The sequence below is a fragment of the Bos grunniens genome, chromosome 16 (genome assembly GCF_055505025.1).
Source record: "Bos grunniens cultivar Pamir isolate PY7600 chromosome 16, Bosgru_T2T1.0, whole genome shotgun sequence".
Taxonomy (NCBI): Eukaryota; Metazoa; Chordata; class Mammalia; order Artiodactyla; family Bovidae; genus Bos; species Bos grunniens.
The window spans coordinates 48,135,136-48,150,803 of NC_141180.1; the positions used below are offsets into that span (position 1 = coordinate 48,135,136).

A 15,668-nucleotide genomic window follows, 5' to 3' on the forward strand; every position below is an offset into this window, starting at 1 on the left:
CCCCATTGGTTTACACACATCTGCTGAATCGCCTGCCCTTTGTTGGCTGGGTTTCTTCCCATGCCCGGATGCACAGGGCAATATACACTTCCTAGCTACAGCTGTCCTTTTAGTGGACTGGGACTGGATGAAGAGACAGCCAGGAACAGGGCAGCTTACATCTTCCAAACCTGGACACTTCTATTTGTGATAAATGCAAGCCTGGACAGGGTGACGCTGGGACAACTGGCATAAAGCAGGATAAATGGTCACTTTAGCAAGAAGTCTATGTTCTTTGTAAAACAGCTTTGAGAATACAAGCTGAATGACTTATTCCATTGCATGTTATGGCTGGTGTGCAAGCCTCTTCAGGACGTGGGGTGCCCATGCTGCCCTGTTGTGACTGAATAGACGTCTCTATCTGCACTGGGGTGGGAGCTCAGCTTTGGTCAGCCCCCAGGGAAGGGATGTTAACCCTTTCGATGATGGAGACTTGCTCCGTTCTCTCTAATCATGTTTCCAGACAACCATTCTGGAAACAAACCATGTCATGTTCTGAAGGAAGAGAGGGGGATGGAATCTAAAAGAAGGTAGGTCAAAGACTGACACAGTCACCAGGGAATGATTGACAGAAAATGTGGGGGAACCTCTGATAGGTCAAGCGATTCTGCTTTTATTAAGTCATAAACTTCAGATTAGTGTTGGGGCTTGGATGTCTGGCTGCAATATATATTGGAAGAAGCATCAGTCAGAGCAGCCCAGTGTCTATGCTGAATAATGTTGACATGAGGTGACTCAGCAATTACTATAAAGCGAGTTTGGATTGGGGAGGCCGAGGATGTCTCAGCCAGGTCAAATCCTGAAGAGTTAATTCAGTTTCACACAGTCTTCAGCTTTGGTGCTGCTGCTGCTGCTGGGGCCACAGAAAAGTTAGCCAAGGGTCTGTATGGTCTCCAATCATTTCCAGCCACTGGTTTCGGAGGTGGGCTTTGGGTTCCAAGGACGCCTCCATGGCTGGCCATCTGGTTAGTGCTCATCTCTCATGTGGGATGCAGACAGGGAACATACTTCAAGGCAGAATCAATAATCTGACAGAGGAGGAAGTTCACAGCTTCTCAAATGAGCTCCTTAGCATTAATTAACTTATTCATTAATTCAATAATAATTTATTAAGGACATATAATATGATGAACAATGTGGGAGGCTTGGTTGGAAGATGGGAGAGAGGTAAGATACAATTATAAAGACATGTAAAAATATACCCCCTTCTTTTAATAGAACCCATATCTGGAGAGCAAGATAGCTATTGCTGTTGTTTAGTTGCTCAGCCGTGTCCTACTCTTTGAGATCCCATGGACTGTAGCCTGCCATGCTCCTCTGCCCATGGAGTTTTCGAGGCAAAGAACAATGGAGTGGGTGGCCATTTCTTTCTCCAGGGGATTTTCCCAATCCAAGAATCGAACCCACGTCTCCTGCATTGGTAGGTTACCATTGAGCCAACAGGGAAGCCCCCATGTAGACATATTATTAAAATACAACTTTAGTAAATGCTGTTTTTGTAGGTATTTTTGTAGATATATTCACAGTAGGTACCATGTACAGAGTATTACAAGTGCTTCCCGAGTGGCACAATGGTAAAGAATCCGCCTGCCAAACAGGTGATGCAGGGGATGCGGATTCAATCCCTGGATGGAGAAGATCCCCTGAAGTAGGAAATAGCAACCCACTCCAGAGTTCTTTGCCTGGAAAATTCCATGGACAGAGGAGCCTGGCGGGCTACAGTCCATGCGGCCACGAAGAGTCAGACAGACTGGGCAACTGAACACACATACACAGAGTATTACAAGACTATCAGGAAATACCGTTATCTGAGGAAATCTACAAAGGCTTCACAGAAGAAATGGTATTCGGGCTGCTTCTAGAAGAGTAACTGGGAATTTCTAAAGGAAGGGAAAAGGAGAAAGTGACAGACTTTAAAATCAGAACTACATTCTAGCCCTAGATCTAATTGTGTAGACTTGGGTTCATTATGTAACTGGTGGACCTCTCTTTCTCCATCTGCAAAGTGAAAATAATAATACCTACCTTACAGAATTGTATAAGAATTAGAGATAATCTATGTTAAGTATTGGGCAAGAGAATGGGTACAAAGTAAGTAGTGGCTTTATTAAGTGAAACAGCTGTGAAGAGGGGGATTTCGGATAGAGGGTATACTGTATGTAAAAACAGACATGTGAAAAGAAAGAGTATTTTCTGGCATACTACTAGTTTACATATTAGTTGGCATATTAGTAGTTTACTGCTCTCGGAAAGTAGGTCTTGAGAGGAGGGAATAATAGATAAGGCTGAACAGGTTGGCTGGGCCCATTTATATTGGGCTAGTGTTGTTTCAGTAAAGAGAAGGCCAACATCCTTCAGGCTTACTCGTAATTGCTCTGCCGGGGCACTCTCTGTGTCAACTTTCACAGGGAGATCCAGCTTAGTCTGCCTCCTTCTTTCTCCTTATCGCCCCTTCTCTGCCCATCGTACTCAGAGTCACCACACTATTTCCATGGCTCCTATCCTCAGCTTAGCCATATGCCATCCCTCCTGATGCTTTAGCAGTCACGTCTGTTTAAAGATCCATTGAAAGTCATTTCTATCATTTCTCCTGCAGGTGCATTCTGTTCTAAGAATACCGAACAACAAAAATCAAAACATGCAAACAAAGAGATGACAGAGAGATCTTGACAGTACCAATGATTCATTGCTCTACGGACTCCAGTGTCTTCGAGAGTTAACTGGAGATAACAATGGCACCAACTTCACATGATTAAATGAGATAATCCTGTGATGCACATAGAACCTGTTTGAACATGTTAGGTGTTATTATTATCGGCTTTACAAAGTAATTTACCATTCAATACACGCATGTTCAGTTGCACCTGACTCTTTGTGAACCCATGGACTACAGCCTTCCAGGCTCCTCTGTCCATGGGATTCTCCAGACAAGAATACTGGAGTGGGTTGTCAAGCCCTTCTCCAGGGGATCTTCCGGACCCAGGGACTGAACCTGCATCTATCACTGTCTGCCTGCATTGGCAGGCAGGTTCTTTACCACTAGCGCCACCTGGGAAGCCCCTACTGTTGAATACATGTGAGTGCTTATTTTGTGCAAAGTATCAAAGAATTCCTTCACAAACACGTAATTCACCTACAACTTTTCAGGCAGATATATTCTGCATAGAAGAAAGCACAAACATATGGGAGACGTGTAATTTAATCATCACCTAATTAGCCAAACTATTTAAAATAGGGCTCACAATGAGGATGAAAACATTCTCACTTCTAAATGCCGGAAGCTGCGTCTTCCCGTAATTCTCTCCCTTGGAAAACTGTGAGCGGAGTGACTCTTGGCTCAGTGCTGCAGCTTCCTCTCTGTTACATTTAGACCTCCCTGATTCTAGTCATTTCCTTTCTTTGTCATTAGATGAAACAAGGACTGCTTCTGTCATCTTTCTTCATTCTCTTGATGTTTCCCCAGAAGTGATTTTTGCCTGGATGCGTGTGCCTGACATAGTAATAATACAAGCTAATATTTATTAAGACAAACTTCCCAATGGCCCTATGAGATTGATAGAATCACTGTCTCCATTCACTGGAAGGAGCCAAAGCTCTGTGGTTTAAGTTAACCTGCTCAATACCTCTCAGCTAGTGGGAAGAGCAGCCAAGACCCACTCCCAGGCAGTCTGCTTCCTGCTTGCCTAAGAAAATCCAATAGTAGAAGCCTTGGAGATAAGATGAGGCAGTTGCTAAGAGCTAAGCCAGCTCTTACCTTTTGTCTCCTAATCAATCCAAAGCTTCTGTTAACAAGAACCGTGTTTTCAGATTGTCTAGCAGTAAAATTATGAATACCCAAGCTAGGTAAATAAATGTTCAATAAAATATTTTTCTAAACAGATGACTTATAAAAATGTGCTATGATTTTTTTTTTAAAGCTACAGAAACTTAATACTGGCATTAAGAAAGGCCACAGTCTTTAAAGATGAATCAAAAAGAAAAAAAAAAAAAAAACTCACCAACGGAGACTAAAATGTAGGAAGACTGGCAGGTAAGTTTTATAGAGGATTAAAGCATTCAACAGACAATTGAGGTAGATGATTTTTAAGGAGCTTTCTAAACCCAGTGCTGTACTCAGTATGTCAGCAAATTTGGAAAACTCAGCAGTGGCCACAGGACTGGAAAAGGTCAGTTTTCACTCCAATCCCAAAGAAAGGAAATGCCAGAGAATGCTCAAACTACCGCACAACTGCACTCATCTTACACGCTTGTAAAATAATGCTCAAAATTCTCCAAGCCAGGCTTCAGCAATATGTGAACTGTGAACTTCCAGATGTTCAAGGTGGTTTTAGAAAAGGCAGAGGAACCAGAGATCAAATTGCCAACATCTGCTGGATCATCAAAAAAGCAAGAGAGTTCCAGAAAAACATCTATTTCTGCTTTATTGACTATGCCAAAGCTTTTGACTATGTGGATCACAATAAACTGTGGAAAATTCTTCAAGAGATGAGAATACCAGACCACCTGACCTGCCTCTTGAGAAACCTGTAGGCAGGTCAGGAAGCAACAGTTAGAACTGGACATGGAACAACAGACTGGTTCCAAATACGAAAAGGAGTACATCAAGGCTGTATATTGTCACCCTGCTTATTTAACTTATATGCAGAGTACATCATGAGAAATGCTGGGCTGGAAGAAACACAAGCTGGAATTAAGATTGTCGGGAGAATTATCAATAACCTCAGATATGCAGATGACACCATCCTTATGGCAGAATGTGAAGAAAAACTAAAAGGCCTCTTGATGAAAGTGAAAGAGGAGAGTGAAAAAGTTGACTTAAAGCTCAACATTCAGAAAACTAAGATCATGGCATCTGGTCCCATCACTTCATGGCAAATAGATAGGGAAACAGTGGAAACAGTGGCTGACTTTATTTTGGGGGGCTCCAAAATCACTGCAGATGGTGATTGCAGCCATGAAATTAAAAGATACTTACTCCTTGGAAGGAAAGTTAAGACCAACCTAGACAGCATATTAAGAAGCAGAGACATTCCTTTGCCAACAAAGGTCTGTCTAGTCAAGGCTATCAGAGAAGGCAACGGCAACCCACTTCAGTACTCTTGCCTGGCAAACCCCATGGATGGAGGAGCCTGGTAGGCTGCAGTCCATGGGGTCGCTAGGAGTCGGACACGACTTCACTTTCACTTTCACTTTTCACTTTCATGCATTGGAGAAGGAAATGGCAACTCACTCCAGTGTTCTTGCCTGGAGAATCCCAGGGACAGGGGAGCCTGGTGGGCTGCCATCTATGGGGTCGCACAGAGTCGGACACGACTGAGGTGACTTAGCAGCAGCAGTCAAGGCTATGGTTTTTCCAGTAGTTATGTATGGATGTGAGAGTTGGACTATAAAGAAAGCTGAGCGCAGAAGAATTGATGCTTTTGAACTGTGGTGTTGGAGAAGACTCTTGAGAGTCCCTTGGACTGCAAGGAGATCCAAGTAGTCCATTCTAAAGGAGATCTGTCCTGGGTGTTCATTGGAAGGACTGGTGTTGAAGCTGAAACTCCAATACTTTGGCCACCTGATGTGAAGAGCTGACTCATTTGAAAAGACCCTGATGCTGGGAAAGATTGAGGGCAGGAGGAGAAGGGGATGACAGAGGATGAGATGGTTAGATGGCATCACCAACTCAATGGACATGAGTTTGGGTAGGCTCCAGGAGTTGGTGATGGACAGGGACACTTGGCATGCTGCTGTTCATTGGGTCGCAAAGAGTCAGACATGACTGAGCAACTGAACTAAACTGAACTGAGCTAAACCCAGAGATGCCCTCATTCAATTATTAACAGAATTTTTTAAATCCCCAGTTTTAATGTCTAGTTTCATGGAATAACTCACAGTAGATCAGTAGTTTTGTGCTTCTATCTACCTTCCAAATACTTCCACATCCAAATTTTGCTGTGCCTCAATCTCTAAGCATCCCAAACCCAACTTGTTGACTTGATTAGTGCCTCCTTTCTGTGTGCCTGAACTCAGTTTAATGGCCTCACCTTTGCCAGTTGCCTTGTTCTGATGTTCAGAGTTCTCTTAACTGTTCCCATCTCATCAAGGTTCCACATCCAACTGGTGTTGCTCAGTCGTGTTTGACTCTTTTCAACCACATGAACTGTAGCCCACCAGGCTCCTCTGTCCATGGGATTTCCCAAGCAAGAATACTGGAGTGGGTTGCCATTTCTTCTTCCAGGGGATCTTCCCGACCCAGGGATTGAACCTGGGTCTCTCACATTGCAGGCACTCTGCCATCTGAGCCACCAAGGAAGCTTCCAATAAGTGTTATCAATATCTAAAATGTCTTCTTTATCCCTTCTTTCCAATCCCACTGCTCCCCTATCAGCAGTAAATCATACTACCACATTTATTATGGACCAAAAGATGAAAGTCATAGCCCTTCCCCTCAAAGAACCCTCCTTTGAGGCAAGCACATGAACAGACAACTCAAGAAATTGTGGCAAGAAGCATAATGGAGATAAAGTAAATGATACAATAGGTCAGTGTGTGTAAAGCAACACATTGTAACCAGTTTCCTAGCCCACAGCCATCTCTATCATACCCTCATCCAGTCCATTATGCACACTGCTGCCGTAACAATGTTCCTGTTTTTGTGTTACTTAGTGCCTTGAAGATTGGGTGGCTTCCTCCTGTCTATGGAGAGGTCAATGTTAAGGGTAGACTGCTGACCTGTGGTTGAAGTGACAGGAGCTTGTGAGCTTGTTCAGAGAAAGTATCTAGAGTAAGAAGAGAAACATGAGAAGAGAAATCTGGGAAAACTGGCGTTAAAAGATCAGCAGAACATCTATTAAGAGACTCAATAGAGAGTACTTACAGAGGGGTGATGGACCAGAAAGGAGAAAACAGACAGGGATGACGGTGTAATGAGAAGTTGAAAACAGTCAACAGTAGTGAATGCTTCTAAAATTTTAAGCAAGAAGAGGACTGAAGGTAGCCTATTCATTGCCTGCTGGTCCATGAAAGTTTACTGTCAGTTAACTGATAGGATTAGAAACTGGGCGTCACTGATTTAGATTTGAATATGAAGTATAGGAGGTACACCAAGAAACATAGTATTCCCTTTTTAAAAAGTTGGGAGTTGAAAATGATGTAGTTAAAGCATTCAGTATTGTATTCAATTTATTTGAATCCAAGGCATTGGGTGGGCTTCCCAAGTGGCTTAGTGATATAGAAACTGCCTGCCAATGCAGAAGACATGAGATATGTGGGTTCAGTCTCTGGGTTGGGAAGATGCCCTGGAGGAAGGTATGGCAACCCACTCCAGTATTCTTGCCTAGAGAGCCCCATGGACAGAGGAGCCTGGGGGCTACAGTCCATAGGGTCACAAAGAGTCAGACATGACTGAAGCAACTTAGCACACACGCAAGGCATTGGTTATTTAAATGCTGAGAGCAGAAACTGACTTGTTCATCTTTAAATGCCTCTCAAACCAACAAAGTGTTAAATGCATGTTTGTTTATTTAGGACAATGGTAATTTTTCTGTAATTAGTTCTTCTAAAAATATTTGTAGTTGCTTGGAAATAGTTTCTTTCATCAAGGATTTCAGACATTGTTCATTGGGGGTTTTGGGTGTTGTTCTATTAGTTTGCATTCTCTGGGAAGAAGAGCTAGCTAAATAGACAAAGATAAACTTTCACAAATCACATTTGAGTTATCAAAAGTTCTGAACTTATAACAGGCCAAATTAAGATTTATTTTTGTAATTTTGGCAGTCAAATGTAAGTCAACAAGAAAATAAGATTTACCTTGTTGTTCATTTCATTTCAGTTGCTCAGTCATGTCTGACTCTTTGCAACCCCATGAACCGCAGCATGCCAGGCCTCCCTGTCTATCACCAGCTCCTGGAGCCTACCCAAACTCATGTCCATTGAGTCAGTGAAGCTATCCAACCATCTCATCTTCTGTTGTCCCCTTCTCCTCCTGCCCTCAATCTTAACCAGCATCAGGGTCTTTTCAAATGAGTCAGCTCTTCACATCAGGTGGCCAAAGTATTGGAGTTTCAGCTTCAACAACAGTCCTTCCAATGAACACCCAGGAAAGATCTCCTTTAGGATGGACTGGTTGGATCTCCTTGCAGTCCAAGGGACTCTCAAGAGTTTTCTCCAACACCACAGTTCAAAAGCATCCGTTCTTTGGCACTCAGCTTTCTTTATACCACCACCCAAAAGAAGCTTTGATGAAAACTCCTATTAAGTGAAATAAAGTGCCACCAGTATGCCATATCTGGTCAGTTATTGGAACTAACTTTCCATTTGATCCTATTTCCTAAATGAACAGTGCCTGATACTAAACATCCTTTTTAAAACTGCCTTAGCATACAGGTACCAGCGTTATGATTCTCCTGAAAGCACTAGATCCCAAGCCTGCCCATTGGCTCTGCACACAAAACCATTTATAATATGTAGCAGTAACATGATTGCATGTGTGTTTTTCACACAGAGGAAATAAATTACGAAATTTCCAATGAAAGCATCAAAAGCTCCCTCCCTCGCCATTCCGAGAGCAATTCTCCAGCAGTTCTCCCTTAGGTTAGCCCCAGGATATTCTGGAAGTCTACTTATAATTCTGCTGCCAGCCTCCTATGTCTATGAAATTCACCAAATCCTCATGGCAGAGAAGCATGGATTCTCAGAAGCTGACTTGAACCTTGCCGATTTCTTCCAACACCTCCTAAGCTTTTCTAAAATGGAGGGCTCTCCCGTCCTGCCCAGAGCCTGGGTCGATCAAGCCTTATCTGCTCTGCTGAAAGTTGGCATCCCAGGCTCAGATGCAGTCACTCCAGGTCCAGCCAGCAGTGCCAGGCACTCAGCACTGGGGGCCTAAATGCACAGGCCCCCCTGCCTTTAGTGTATCTGCATCTCTGGGGCTGAGGGAAGGTAGACAGAAAACACTCAAGGAAACACCAGATCAGCAAGCCCTATTATTATTCATGGACAGAGAGAAAGCAGTGGAGCTGAAAGAGTGAACTCAGTCCTGATGGAGGGTGGAGGGAGTGTGGAACAAGTGGGACTCCCCTCCACCACCACAGCACCCCCTGATCTTCTCCGGGCTTCACTGCAGGTCACAAATCACCACGTTGCCTCCATAAGGCAACATACAATCTGAGGATCTAAGCACAGACCTTTCAGCCTCTGTGGAAGAAAGTCATCTTAACATGTCTCTTTTATGTCACAAATACTGCCTTGATGTTCTGAAAGGTGGGTTAGCTCCTCAGGAGGAACACCTCTGCACACAAGCTTGCACACACGGTGCTAATCAAGCAAACTCCTTCGGTAACCAAACATTCCTGTAAAAAGAAGTGTAAAGAGAGAGATGCTTAGCCTCTTAAGGGGGTGCCAGACTTTTTAACTGACATATAAAACAAGTAGTTGCTTGGATCCATTGTAAACTTGAAGAGATTCGATCCTGCTTCCTTTCAGCCAAAGAGGCACTTAGTCATTTCTCCTCTTTGTCTATCAAAACACACTGCACCCAAGACATGGCCCAACTCAAATCCTGTAATTCCCTCTAAGTCCATCACAACCTTCCAAAATAAGCTTGTTAGTTTAAAATAGCCTTGTAAATAGCACTCACCAACTCACTCAGAGCAAATAATGATTTATACCTGAAAAAGGGAAAAACTGTCAGGATTTAGTTCATCCGGAGGAAAGAATGATGTACATGCAGGCTACTGTTTCAGTCATATTTACTCTAAAACATAAAACTTTATCTATTTTTATTACAAGAATGAAACATGTCCAGTAGGGAAAGTTTAGAAAATACAGCTAAGCAAAAACAAATAAGGAAACTGATTAATGAAATGAACCATAATTCCACAATGAAGAGGTAACTTCTAACATTTAGGTTTGCATTCTTGCAAATCACTCTTTCTTTCTCAAGTCTGCCCTCCAAATGGGATCCTAATCCTTATTTGTGAGGTGATTTTAGAGGGTGAAATCTGTGTCAAGAAATAACTATGAGCACACTGGACAGTTTTAGCTGCTGAAACCCAACAAGCCTGGTGGAGCGTTGGGTGCTGCCCGCTAGTTTTAAACCATAATAGTTTCCTTGGGTTCCCAGTCTCACACTAATTCCACGCCACAGCTCTCAGCACCGGGCAGGATTGGGGAAGAGGGTAGCCAAGGACTTACTGGAAGTCAACATGTTTGTTCATCCTGGACCAGTAGCTCAGCCCGGGGACAGCAGCGCCTTGCAAGGCGGACGTCGGACGAGGCGCGAGGAGGCGGAGCCGGAACACAGCGCAGCAGCACTGCGCTTGCCCTGTTCTCGGGAGAGATCAACCTGGGGTCCTTTCCATCCGCAGAGGGCACAGTGGTCAGCGTCCCGTTCGCCCTGCAGGGCTGGGATTGTGTGAGAAGAGGGTCCTCTCCCAGCGGGAGAGTTGTTTATTTGGCATCTAACTAAAGGCAGTAGGGCTGCTTTCAGAAACATTTACAGAGCCCAGAATTTTAGCATGCGCTGTGGAGAAAGGAGGTCACTTTAAAGAAAGTTTTGATAAAACAACAGCAACAACCACAAACCAGCCCCTCGAAGGGGCAAAGACGTGGGTGCGGTGTTTCTAGGGAAAGGACACTGACCCCATTTCCATTCTAGGGAAGGGACACTGACCCGATTGAATACAGACAAAAAAAACTCATCAAAGGAGCTCACCAAACCCAGCCATTCACAAGCATGAAAGAGGGCCTCATGCCTCTGCATTCTGGCCACAAACCAAAGGCTCCATCAGCTTCGACACAATTAGTCCTATTAATATGGAGAGGCCTTAGAACTGCAGCGAATTCTGCTGGGCAGCCAACTTGCCTTAAATTATCTACCAAGGCCAATCCAAGAGATGTTTGTCCTAGAGCTGGAAAATATCAATAATTGGTGGGGGGATGGGGAATGGAACATTTCCTGAACTCTTGCTAACTACAGAATATTCTGTTATTTCCCCATGCCATCCTCACAATAGCCCTAGAAGGCTCAGGGTTACTGTTCCCATTTCACAGATGAGAAAAGTTGAGGTTGAGACTGGTTAAGAGACTTGCCCAGGGTCCCACAAGAAAGTGACAGGGTTGGCACTGGGAACCTTGTCTACTGGTCCCAGAACTCATGTTCTTATCTCCACGCTGTTCTGATCTCAGCCCCCTTCACACTTCTTTCTGCTCTACCATTGATCCTATCTTCCTTTTCATAAGCAGAATGTTGAACTTTTATATGTGATTATAACACATGTGAAAGCTTAGTTTTTCATAGACTTACACGTCATGCAGGAAAGAATCTGAAGTTGGGATGGGGTGATTTTTTTGTATTCCTCTGCTGTAGCTTAATTAGCAAGAAAACACAAGTACATGAAGACTCTTTAATGAATTTAACATTTAATAATTATCCAACACTTAGCCCGTATTCCAAAAGAGGCAAAGAGGAGAATCAAGAACAAAAAGGCAGGGACGGGAGTGAGGCTTAGATAAGGCACTGAAGGTTTAAGGGAGAAGATGAGGTTTGCGGTCCTGTGCATTCTTAGTGTTGTTCCATTGCCCAAAGCCTCGCCAACTACCACTGTTTTCCTTCAACTAAAAAAGCCGTGCTGCCCCGGGCAGGGAGCTGGCCGCCGAGCTCACTGGGGGAGCCCTGTCCGCAGGACACAGATTCCGCTTGCGGTTTTCCAGGGGTGGGACCAATGGCCCTGGGCCATCTGTGCTCTCTGCCGGACCCCACAAGGGCTGACCGTGACAGCTGAGGGGGGCTAGGGTTGCAGCCTTCAGCACTCTGGAAAAAAACAGCTGCTGCGGTTCCTTTGCTCCCTGGCCTGTTCTCCATTGGCCAGTGGGACATTACAGTCTTTGTTATGCACGCAGCAGTTGGAATCTCTGCCCATTTAAGGAAGGAAGCCGCAGGGTAATCCAGCCCTGGCTGTGCCATTGACGGGTGACTCACTCCTTTCTGCCACGTGAACTGTGGATGAACCCGGCCCGGGGTGGCTCAGGCCTTTCTCAGACGTGGTCGTAGCCCGTGCTGGGGTAGACTTAATGGATTCCTGCAGAATACGTGCACTCTTATATATGAAGTCAAATCAAGCCCTGTGCATCATAAACCATGCTTTGGGTTTGTTCTGTTAACTTTAGAGACTAGGCAGGAAAGAAGTTCAAGAAGTCTGGGGAAAAAGCAAGGGCTCAGCCACATTGGTTTACCCCTGAGACTCCATCCAAGCCAGCAGGGACCTGGAAGGTGGTGGCAGGGCGGGGGAGTGGTCTCATCACTGGGGCTCCTGGACCAGGAAAGGCCAAGGGCCAGCACAGAGTAGAGCAGTCCTCGGAGAAAGGAAGCACCGGATTCCATCCTAACCCTGGGCAGCCAACTAAGATCTCCTGTCCTCGGTTTCTTCATCTGTACAATAGCCCATTCTTGCTTCACAAAGATGGCCTGCAGACAGGGTCGAGCACAGTGCCAGGGCACATGCAAGCACTGATAAGAGAGGTATGGACACTCACATGTACATGTATGTATATACGTATGTATGCATGTATGTGTGCGTGTATGTATACATTAAGTGAAAGTGAAGTCACTCAGTCTTGTCTGACTCTTTGCGACCCCATGGATGGTAACCTACCAGGCTCTGCTGTCCATGGGATTTTCCAGGCAAGAATACTGGAGTGGGCTGCCATTTCCTTCTCCAGGGGATCTTCCCAACACAGGGATCGAACCCGGGTCTCCTGCATTGTAGACAGACGCTTTACCGTCTGAGCCACTAGGGAAGCCCATGTAATGCACACATATATACACACGAATGTTTATGTAATATGTATCAGCTTATATATATATATATATATATGATGTTTCTATTGGCATTCATATATACATGCATACATATATACATTCTGGTATGGGCCACCAAGTAGCTGGGAGACTAGGCAGGGTTGGCAGAGGGGACACGGTAAGAGGGAAGCTGCCGTCGGCAGAGGAAGGAATGTGATCCTGAGAGTCCACACCCACCTGGACAATGAGAAGAGGCCCCCAGCAGCAGCTGCAGTGGTAGGAAGCTGATGTTTATCAGGTGGCCCCTTATCACAGAGCACTGTCCTTTCATGTTGCTTTTGCCGTTTCTAAAAACAGAAACTAGAGACTATAACTGCTGCCAAGATTCTTTAAGGGGAGCCTCCATCAGGACCCAGTGGCTAAAGGGCTCAAGCAACAACCTCCATGAGTTGCCCTTGACCTCTGGCCAGAGGGCAGTGTGGAACCTGAGCCAGGAGGCATCCTGTGTGGCCCAGGGGCCAGTCGCCTGTCGAGGACAGATGCCTGTTTCTGGGCCTTTCTCTCCCTGACCCCAAGAGTTATGCCCCCAGGCTCTCAGGAGGCAAGCAGCTTGAGCCTGAGCTGTCAAAAGCAGGAGAAGTGGGGTTTCTTCCTAGCAATGACCCTGTCCCTACTATGAGCCAGACCCGAATGTGCACTGGCAATTTTGTCCCATAACTCAATACATGACATGTACTGTGCAGCTGTCCTTAGTGATTTCTCACTATTTTCCACTTTTCTTCCCTTCTTATCTTGGCCGCTCAATTATAAAGAAGGTGCCTGGTCAAAAAGAGTTAGATGAACCAACAAGAGCTGGAGTTTTTTACAGTACATCTGCTCTAACTTCAGAAGGGACTTTGGACTCCTTAACTCCAGAAAACCTCAGTGTACCCATTTGAAAATTAAAACAAGGGCACTCACTCTGTGGGGATCCAGTGAGATTATGTGTGTGTGTGTGTGTGTGTGTGTGTAAATCAATAAAACATTGTACACACGGACCTCTTTCAGGGGTTTGCACACCTCAGGGACTCCAAGTCATCTTGTATTTTTGCCACTACCACAGGAGCAACATTCAGTTCAGTTCAATTCACTTGCTCAGTCGTGTCCGACTCTTTGCAACCCCATGAATCGCAGCACGCCAGGCCTCCCTGTCCATCACCAACTCCCGCAGTTCACTCAGACTCACGTCCATCGAGTCGGTGATGCCATCCAGCCACCTCATCCTCTGTCGTCCCCTTCTCCTCCTGCCCCCAATCCCTCCCAGCATCAGAGTCTTTTCCAATGAGTCAACTCTTCGCATGAGGTGGCCAAAGTACTGGACTTTCAGCTTTAGCATCATTCCTTCCAAAGAAATCCCAGGGCTGATCTCCTTCAGAATGGACTGGTTGGATCTCCTTGCAGTCCAAGGGACTCTCAAGAGTCTTCTCCAACACCACAGTTCAAAAGCAGCAATTCTTCAGCACTCAGCTTTCTTCACAGTCCAACTCTCACATTCATACATGACTACTGGAAAAACCATAGCCTTGACTAGACAGACCATTGTTGGCAAAGTAATGTCTCTGCTTTTCAATACGCTATCTAGGTTGGTCATTAAAACACACAAAACCTGCGTGCTATGGACTGAATTATGTCTTCCCCCAAATGGTAAAGAACCTGCCTGCCAATACAGCAGATGCAAGTTTGATCTCTGGTTCGGGAAGATCCCCTGGAGAAAGGCATGGCAACCCGCTGCAGTATTCTTGCCTGGAGAATCCGACAGAGGAACCTGGCAGGCTATATAGTCCATGGGGTCTCAAAGAGTCAGACACTACTGAAGTGACTTAGCACTCAAATTCATCTCTTGAAGCCCCACCTTGCAGTATGATGGTATTTAGATGTGGGGCCTTTGGGAGGTGATTTGGTTGACAGGAGTTCATGAAGGTGGGGCACCCATGATGGGATTAACATCCTTGGAAGAAGAGACACCAGACAGCTTGCTGTCTCCCCATTAGGTGAGCACACAGCAGGTTGGCAGCCACCCACAAGCCAGAAAGAGAGCTCTCATCAGAACCTGACCATGTTAGTACTTTGATCTTGGACTTCCAGTTTCTAGAACTGTGAGAAAATAAGTCTGTTGTTTCAGGTCCCCGGTCTGTGGCATTTTGTTATGGCGGCCCAGCAGACTGAAACACTGCACATCTCAGACCTGTAACAGACAGGCTAAGGATTCAGAAGCTGCAAGCTGACTTCCATCTCTACCCTCCTGGGGGACAAATTCCCAGCCTTGGACTCATGATCCCAGTAAACCGAGGGGTCTAGTACTGATGGGACGGGTGCTGAAATTCTCAGAAGCTTTCAGAATCAGTTTTATTTTATTTTGGTTTTGAAATCTGAATGGTTCCAAAAAAGATGCAATTTAAGTGTGGGATGGATGTTGACAGAAATAATATACAGTGATACATGTTCTGTATAGTGTAGAAGTGAATGCCATACAGCACTGTTTGGAGCATGTGGGCAGGTGCAGGGGGGAGAGGAGTTTGGGGAGTAGCACAGAACGTCACAGGGCCACAGAGCAGGAAATGATAGCACCCGGGCACACTGAGACATCAGCAGCACATTTGCACGCAGCCTTCTTCACATCTAGTTAATGGATATTTCACAGTGAAGATGTTAATCCTTCTGGTCAATAGCTCTTAGCCAAATAATCAAGATAAATCACTCATCACCAGAAAAAAAAACAACAAAAAACATGTAACTGTATGGTGACAGATGTTAACTAGACGTATTGGGGGTGATTATTTTGGAATATGCACAAATATCAAATCAT

General features: G+C 45.0%; 1 long non-coding RNA gene across 1 annotated transcript; it reads right to left on the reverse strand.

The window, feature by feature from the left end:
* Nucleotides 1-629: 629 nt before the first annotated feature.
* On the reverse strand, nt 630-10,304 carry LOC147356769 (uncharacterized). The gene is made up of 2 exons (XR_015142800.1): nt 10,219-10,304; nt 630-1,067 (listed from the first exon to the last, which is right to left on the reverse strand). It is a non-coding gene; the product is annotated as an uncharacterized LOC147356769 (long non-coding RNA).
* Nucleotides 10,305-15,668: the final 5,364 nt, after the last annotated feature.